The 7,496-nt window shown below is 46.9% G+C and overlaps 1 non-coding gene across 1 annotated transcript; it reads left to right on the forward strand.

Annotated features, from left to right (window-relative positions):
• Window positions 1–1,584: 1,584 nt before the first annotated feature.
• Window positions 1,585–1,656, forward strand: TRNAT-GGU. Its single transcript has one exon. It is a non-coding gene; the product is annotated as a tRNA-Thr (tRNA).
• The last annotated feature ends 5,840 nt before the right edge of the window (window positions 1,657–7,496 follow it).

Raw genomic sequence — 7,496 nt, forward strand, 5'->3', positions numbered from 1 at the left:
AGGGTGGCGCTAGAGGAACAGCTATCCCACCCACTGGATTGTGGTGTGCCTCAAGGGGCAGTGCTGTCCCCAATGCTTTTCAAAATCTATATGCACCCCCTTGCCCAGATTGCCCGGAGGCATGGGCTGGGTTGTCACCAATACGTGGATGACACCCAGCTCTATCTGCTGTTGGGCAGTCAGTCAGACTCCAAACCGGAAGATCTGGACCGGGCTTTACAGGCCGTGGCTGGTTGGCTTAGGCTGAGCCGACTGAAACTGAGTCTAACAAAGATGGAGGTCCTGTGCCTGAGTCGGAGTGGACCGGGGTTAGGGATCCCACTCCTGACTTTCAATGGGGCGCCATTGGTGCCAGCGTTGGAGGTTAGGAGTTTGGGAGTGCTTAGGGTTGCCAAATGTAAAAAACGTACTGGCGGGGGAGCGTCCTGCTGCTCCGGGAGCCGGTTGGGAATGTGTGTGCGCGCGCGTGCGAAGCGCGCGCGCGCTGCCGGAGCATCGCCGGAAGTGACGTCACACGCTGGGCGGGGCCACGCCACTTGAGGGTTGGTTCCCTTCCTTGAACGCAATGACCTGGTGACAGTGATCCATGCAATGGTCACCTCGAGACTGGAATACTGTAATGCTCTCTACATGGGGCTGCCCTTGTCTCAAATCCGGAAGCTGCAGCTGGTGCAAAATGCCGTGGCCAGGCTCTCTAGGCAGGAGCACATACAGCCTATGCTGGGGGCATTGCACTTGCTGCCAATAGCATACCAGATGCGTTTCAAGGTGCTGGTTCTTACCATTAAAGCCCTACATAACTAAGGGAGTGCCTTTCCCTGTATATTCCCCAGAGAGCACTGTGGTCGGGGGCCCAGAACCAGTTGCCCCCCCGAGTCCTAAGGATGCTAGGCTGTTGACAACCAGGGCCAGGGCCTTTTCGGTGGCGGCCCCAGCCTGGTGAAATGAGCTCCCGGAGGAGATCAGGACCCTGCGGGACATTTTGCAGTTCCGCAGGGCCTGTAAAATGGAGCTCTTCCGCCAGGCTTTTGGGAACCACCACCACCAATGAAGAACATCAGTTGGTTAAAAGGGAGAGGGCCCTGGACCCTGAAACCTGCCATCGACAGCCTTAAAGAACAGCGAACCCTCCAGGGACATCCGACTAACATCGAGAGCTGACTGCAAGTGGAGAATGTTTTACGCTGGCTGATACTGCTATATGACTATTAAGAACCACTAGCACTTTATTATGATTTTATATTTGTTTTAACCACAACAATGTTTTTATGTGAGTCGCCCTGAGCCAGCTTCGGCCGGGAGGGCGGGGTAAAAACCTGAAAAAATAAATAAATCTGAAAAATAAACAAACAAATAAATATTATCACTTCATTGCTGCTCTCATTCATCACCTGGCAAGGATCACTTGAGAAAGACCCACACAGTGAGCTAAAACAAGTGTAGACTCTTCATTTGGTAACCCCTAATGGGGACAGGATTGTACTATCGGGAAGGTGTTCTCACTGGGACAAGGGCCTCCATATCCCTCACAATGGTGAAAGGCAGTGTGAAGTCATGGATAGAATGTCATGGTTAGAGTGGGGAGGGGCCGTGGCTCAGTGGTAGAGCACCTGCTTGGTATGCAGAAGGTCCCAGGTTCAATCCCTGGCATCTCCAATTCAAAGTAGTAGGTGATGTGAAAGATCTTTACTTGAGACCCTGGAGAGCCACTGCCATTCTGAGTAAATAATACTGACTTTGATGGATCAATGCTCTGAGTCAGTATAAGGCAGCTTCATGCATGTTCATGTGTGTTCAGGTTAGAAATGGAAAGTCCTAGGTTCAAACTCCCCACTCAGCCATGAAAACTTACTATGGCCCCGGTCACACAGGAGGTTTTGGGCCAGAAGAGGGATGGATCGGGGGCGCAGCAAACGGGTGCGAGCACTCTGCAACATCTGGGAAGCGGCGTGCACCCGTCCCCGATCCAGCCCTTCAGGCCGAAAATGCACTGAAAAAAAAGAACCAGCAAAAGAGGAGGACTTACCTGAAATGGTGCAGCAAGCGCAGCCGTGGGATCGCCGGCGCACCTGTCTTCAGGAGCATTCGAGGCTCCCAGCCAAACTGCGCATGCGCACACATGCGCAGCCAGCTGCCTCGCACTCCCTTCCGTGGCTTTCGTGCCGGGGAGCAACTGCGCGGTGGCTCACAGGATCCGTCTGATCCTGCTGCCACGTGTTTCTTTTGGTGCAGCTTTACAAAGCCGCACTTTGGCCGCATCAATTTCCCCCGGTGTGGCAGGGGCCTATGTGACATTAGTCTAACCTACTCTGCAGGGTTGTTCAGAGGATAACATGGGGGATGGTACGTGATCCAGAACTCCAAAGACAGAAATAAAATGGATGGATAGCAACAAGGGTTTTACTAGATAATGGGTGCAAGTACGTAGTAAAATATACTGTAAAAGTTAATCTGTGAGCGATTCTGCATCTGGCATTCGCTCCACATTTGCTCAACTGGGAGGAAACAGTGCCGCTCAAAACCACATTCAAATACACCAGGGCAACGCCATACTGCAAAGTCACCCCTGAACAGCCATAAATCTATGCAGAAGGTACCATAAAAATCCGATGTTCAAAGAAAGTGAAAGTGGCATGCAGTGCAGAGGGTACCATAAAATCCGATGATCAAAGGAAGTGAAAGAGGCATGCAAGGCAGAGGGGAATTTCTGTTCCAACGTGGGTTTCATAAAACAACGGAGGGCAAATCCAATACAGAATTGCCCTCGATCCACCCATTGTTGGGATAGCATCTCTCGACATCTGAAAAATGCCTGTCCACCATGCCATGGTTCGAAAGTTCAATGATTTGTTAAGCATCTTCATTGTGCCTGCTTTGTTTCTATCAAGAAGGCTTCCAGCGTTTAATGCTTTCAGGTCTCCTGAGGGCTGCAGCCAATGCAGCTCGCCAGCTGATGCCCGCTGCTCTCCTGATCTTTCATTTCCATGCCGGGATTAGTGCCTGTTTGCACAGCGGTCACGGTTGCAATAGAGATTGCCACGCGAGCTGAATGGAGGGCGAAAATGACTACAGTTGTAATTGTCTGGAAACTGGCACGTTGTCACTGCAACGAAGGCACGCGTGCCATATTGTTTCCGAAGGGCCTGACTCTCATTGTTCCAAATTGCTTTAATGCCTCCACTCAGGGCAACCATTTTATTTGGGGAGGTGAATGAAAAACACCACCAAAGTGAATTCTGTTATTTCAAATGTCATTTTTGTATCGTATTCATGGGGAGAGGAAGTGGTGCTTAAATTAGTTGCCCACTGAGGGCTAGCTGGCTGTTGGAACATAAGTGTTTGATGGGGGAAAATACACTCCGGAAAGAAAGTTTCCTCAGACAGATGGTTGGCTTTCTGTCAATTACACCTTCTTATAATCCAAGCAGGAATATTACTGGGCTCAAGAACAGAAGCACCATCCCTAAAATGATTCACTGATCTCTCTGTTCTATTAAATGAAGTCTCGGTATCGTTGGCTACTAGATAGGTATCATTTAAAAAAACAAACAAACACACCCTGTCATTTAGTAGCCATTACAAGCAGTGTATACCTGACATAAATCTAATTCCAAGTTTGGCTTCAGCTGTGGATCAAAAAAAGCTGCACAGTGGGTCCACGTAGGCATTTCTACTCTTCCCGAAAATCCCCAGGTTTACAGGAGATTCTGAAACTTAATAAAATGGATGTGAGGGTGGGAATAAACATACAATAGCTTAACTGTTAAGAAAACAAGACAACCTCATGAGACCTTGGCGGCCATTTTGGATTGCCCAGGTAATCTGAAGTAGTTTGTGAGATCGAATGAGGTAGTCTTGCAAGATTCTGGCAGTCACTTCACTCCACCACAAAACAAAAGGAGGTCAGTGGGGAAAGAACGGGGGCAGGCAGACATGACAGCTGGGGAGGGGGCAAAGAGTGGAAAAGCAGAGACAGGGTGTCTAGAATGGAGGGAAAGGTACGGAATAGGGACTGGGAGTGGGAGAGGAAAAGAAAGCACAAATCCCATGGGTAAAACCATATTGTAGCCATATAACTGAGTGTGCGTGGGTATGTGAATATGCTATGGACAAATCCAAATGTTGAAAGTTGGCTGGTGCTGTTTTGAGGTGGTGCGTCCCATTTTGATGTGGTGCATCACTTGGGACAAATGACCCCTGCGTTTGACAGTTTCTGATTCCTCGCACTACAGTTTCCCTGTAGTCTTCTCTGCATTTTTCTGTGTTATTTTTCTGTCAATGGCGTATGATATATAAATGACACAAATAGTGGGGAAAGGCATGAAAGAAACCGTCACTGACACCGACAAAACTGAGGTGAACCAAACTCGATAAAGGCACCATGAGGAATCAAAAGCAAGGGGGAAAGTCTGTGTTACCTCATCCCTATTCTGTGTATGTTTCATATTTATTACCCCCCTCGCAAGATTGTTGGTCCCAATTTGTCAAGAATTGTTAATCCAAACCAACCTTTGAAAGCCAGGTTAAGCATTACAGCTGCTACAGGAAAGCCATTGGGGGAAAAAAATAATCCCCTCATGGTGATTGAGCTCCACAGAGAGGCTGAGGGTTTCACATTTTGATTTTTGTTCAGGAACTAGGGGTACGGTAGAAATCACCTCAGAGCAGTGCATCATGGCCACCCTTGGGGATACAACCAGATGAATGTCTGATCAATCCTGACCATGGATACACTCTCAGCAGGTCTTACATCTGCAGTGTCATGAAAAATTTCCACTGTGATCACCCTGGCTATAATTGTGGGTTAGTTGATTCATGTGTGACGACAGAGACATAAGCAATTCTAATTGTATGACTTCTTAGTATTTAACTTGACCACACACAAAAAAAGCCCAATCTGATCAGAATGCATAATAATACATTTCCTTTTTGGGTTATTTCAGTAATCTTGGTCTTATTTTCTGTGGTATCCACTGGAATCTGAATAGGCACCCATAATGAATTCCTGTTAAATATGCTTAATGTTGGTGGGATTGACCCGGTGGAATCAAAGGATTCCCAAATTCATAAAAATAATCTCAATTTTGGTTTGTGCCATTTGAATAAGCAAAACTGAACAGCTAAACATTTTGTTCTGTGCGGGGGAGACATGATCATGCTGTTCAGATACCTGAAGGTCTATCACATTAAAGAGGGCAAAGGCTTGTTCTTTGCTGTCCAGTGGACAAGATTAGATATAATAAGTAGGAAACCTGCAAGGAATTGCAGGGATTGCTTCATTCCCCCCCATACCCCCTTCCTCATATTCTTTCCTATTTCTCTCCTCCTGGCAGTCCCTATACTTTCCCCTTTCTTTTCTTTCTTCTCTCCTTCCCACTCATCAACTAACCTTTCTTTTATTCGCTCCACTCCAGTCTCCAACTTTACCATTTCCTTCATTTATTCACCACTTTTCTCCCCAGTAGGGACCCAGAATGGTTTCCATAATTCTTCTCTCCTTCATTTTATCTTCATAACTCTATGAGATGAGGCTGAGAAAGTAACTGGTCCAAGGTCACCCGGCAAGTTTCCATGGCACAGTGGGGATTTGGACCTGAGTCTCTCAGATCCTAGTCTGACACTAACCACTACCACATACTTCCCTCCTTCCCTCCCCCTCACAGCCTCTTCCTGGAAAAAGTCTGGCAGAGTTTGAAGAGTTGTAGCAAGTCACTCATGTGAGTTCTGTGGTGGCCAATGCCAGGCCTGCATACAATGCATGAATCATACAACTGCGATGAAGAAGCATTCACAATTATTTATCTAAAGATGTTATACGAAACATTAATTTCTGAATGTGATTATTAATACAATAGAACAGAAGCGGAAAGGCGGGACGGTGGTCTCTGGATTGGTGCTGCCATTTCGACAATGTGTCTTCTTCTGACCAAAAATTGTGCCAATCAATGCGAAGTATGGAGTTCCTCAAGCAACAAAAAGCTGCCTACTCATGCGTTTTCTAACTCTTATAGCTTGAGAAGCAACATCTCTTATTCTAGAAAAAAAGTTCTCCCAAAAGGGCTGAAGTCAAAGCTCAATGCCAGGCCTGACCAAGTCACACAAGTCATGCCGAGGCTGCCTCTGGCCCCAGGCAAGTTGTGTGGCGTCAAGTTATCTGGTAGCCACCACTGCAGCAGGGTGAGCCATGCAAATTGCATGGTAGCAAGTTCCCCAGTGAGTCCTTCTTCCAGGGCGGGAGAGCAGGTGTAGACTAGGAGGCCAAAATAGCACTGGAAAGGGCCATCCCTCCTGCCTTTTATTTACAGAAACAAAGATTTGAAGACTGGCAATATCATAGTGGTTGCCTAGCAGCCCCCACCATGACCACTGAGAGGGCAGTCTTTTCTCAAAACTACAGGCACCACTTCTATTATTTGTGTGTGGAGGGGGTTAACCCTCCAATGTATTTTTTTCATATTTTGAATTTTTCTGCAAACCCAGGGCTCCCTCGCCCCCCCCCGGTCTTGTCTGTTCATGGCTCCAGTCTCCAGATTTAAGTATCCACATCATTGGTGACATTGAGCATTTGAAATACTGATGGACTTGAGTTAGAGATTTTGGCTAAACATTAGCCAAAATTTCCTAGCGGTAACAGCAGTTGAACAATGGAACCAATTAGTGGGTGGGGAGGGGGCGGAGCCTCAATGCAAGGTTCTGCAAGCAGAGGCTGGACAAGCATCTGTCAGGTATACTCTAGTTTTGGATAACTGGTGTTGAGTAGAAGGTGAACCAGTTGGCCTGTAAGACCCCTTTCAAATCTAGCACTCTGTGATTTACAGTGTGATCTTAAATTGAGGTGTATCATTCTCAATCCATTGACTTTGATGGACTTGGGAGGGTGTAACTCTGCACTGTAAAAGACTGCTGGCATCGTCATGTAATTGTAGCAATAAAGTATATAGGGAGTACGATGAGGCAGAGAGACAGTCCAGTAAGTCCAAATCCCTGGGGAAAGAAGTAACAACACATACTTTCCCTCCAAAGTAGTCTCAAGAGAGGCACTGAGAATCTGAAGATGCATATAGAAGATCTTCTTTTTTTGGTCTCTCTGTCAGTTTCGGGGCACCATTATTCACAATTGTAGCGGAGCAGTCCCAGAGAACAATGCAATGCATTTTTTCCCGCAAGTGCTGATTTTCATTGCAGGCAGTTTTTCTTTGGAAGCATATTGAGATTGGTAAAAGAGGAGAGAGAGAGAGAGAGAGAGAGAGAGAGAGAGAGAGAGAGAGAGAGAGAGAGAGAGTGTGTTTTCTGCAGTGGAACCGTGTGTCTTGTTGCCACTAAGCAATGAGAATCCATGCGGGGAGAGAGGATGGAAATAATCGGGAAATTGCCAGTTTAGAAGTCCCCACCTGGCCTTTAGGATATATGAACAGAGCATCTCTGAAAGGGAAATAAAAGTTCATTCTCCTTCTGGGCAGAAATTTCTCTAATCGTGCATTCCAGATTTCCCTGTC

The sequence above is a fragment of the Gekko japonicus genome, unplaced genomic scaffold, assembly GCF_001447785.1.
Source record: "Gekko japonicus isolate JY-2015 unplaced genomic scaffold, Gekko_japonicus_V1.1 scaffold683, whole genome shotgun sequence".
Classification (NCBI taxonomy): Eukaryota; Metazoa; Chordata; class Lepidosauria; order Squamata; family Gekkonidae; genus Gekko; species Gekko japonicus.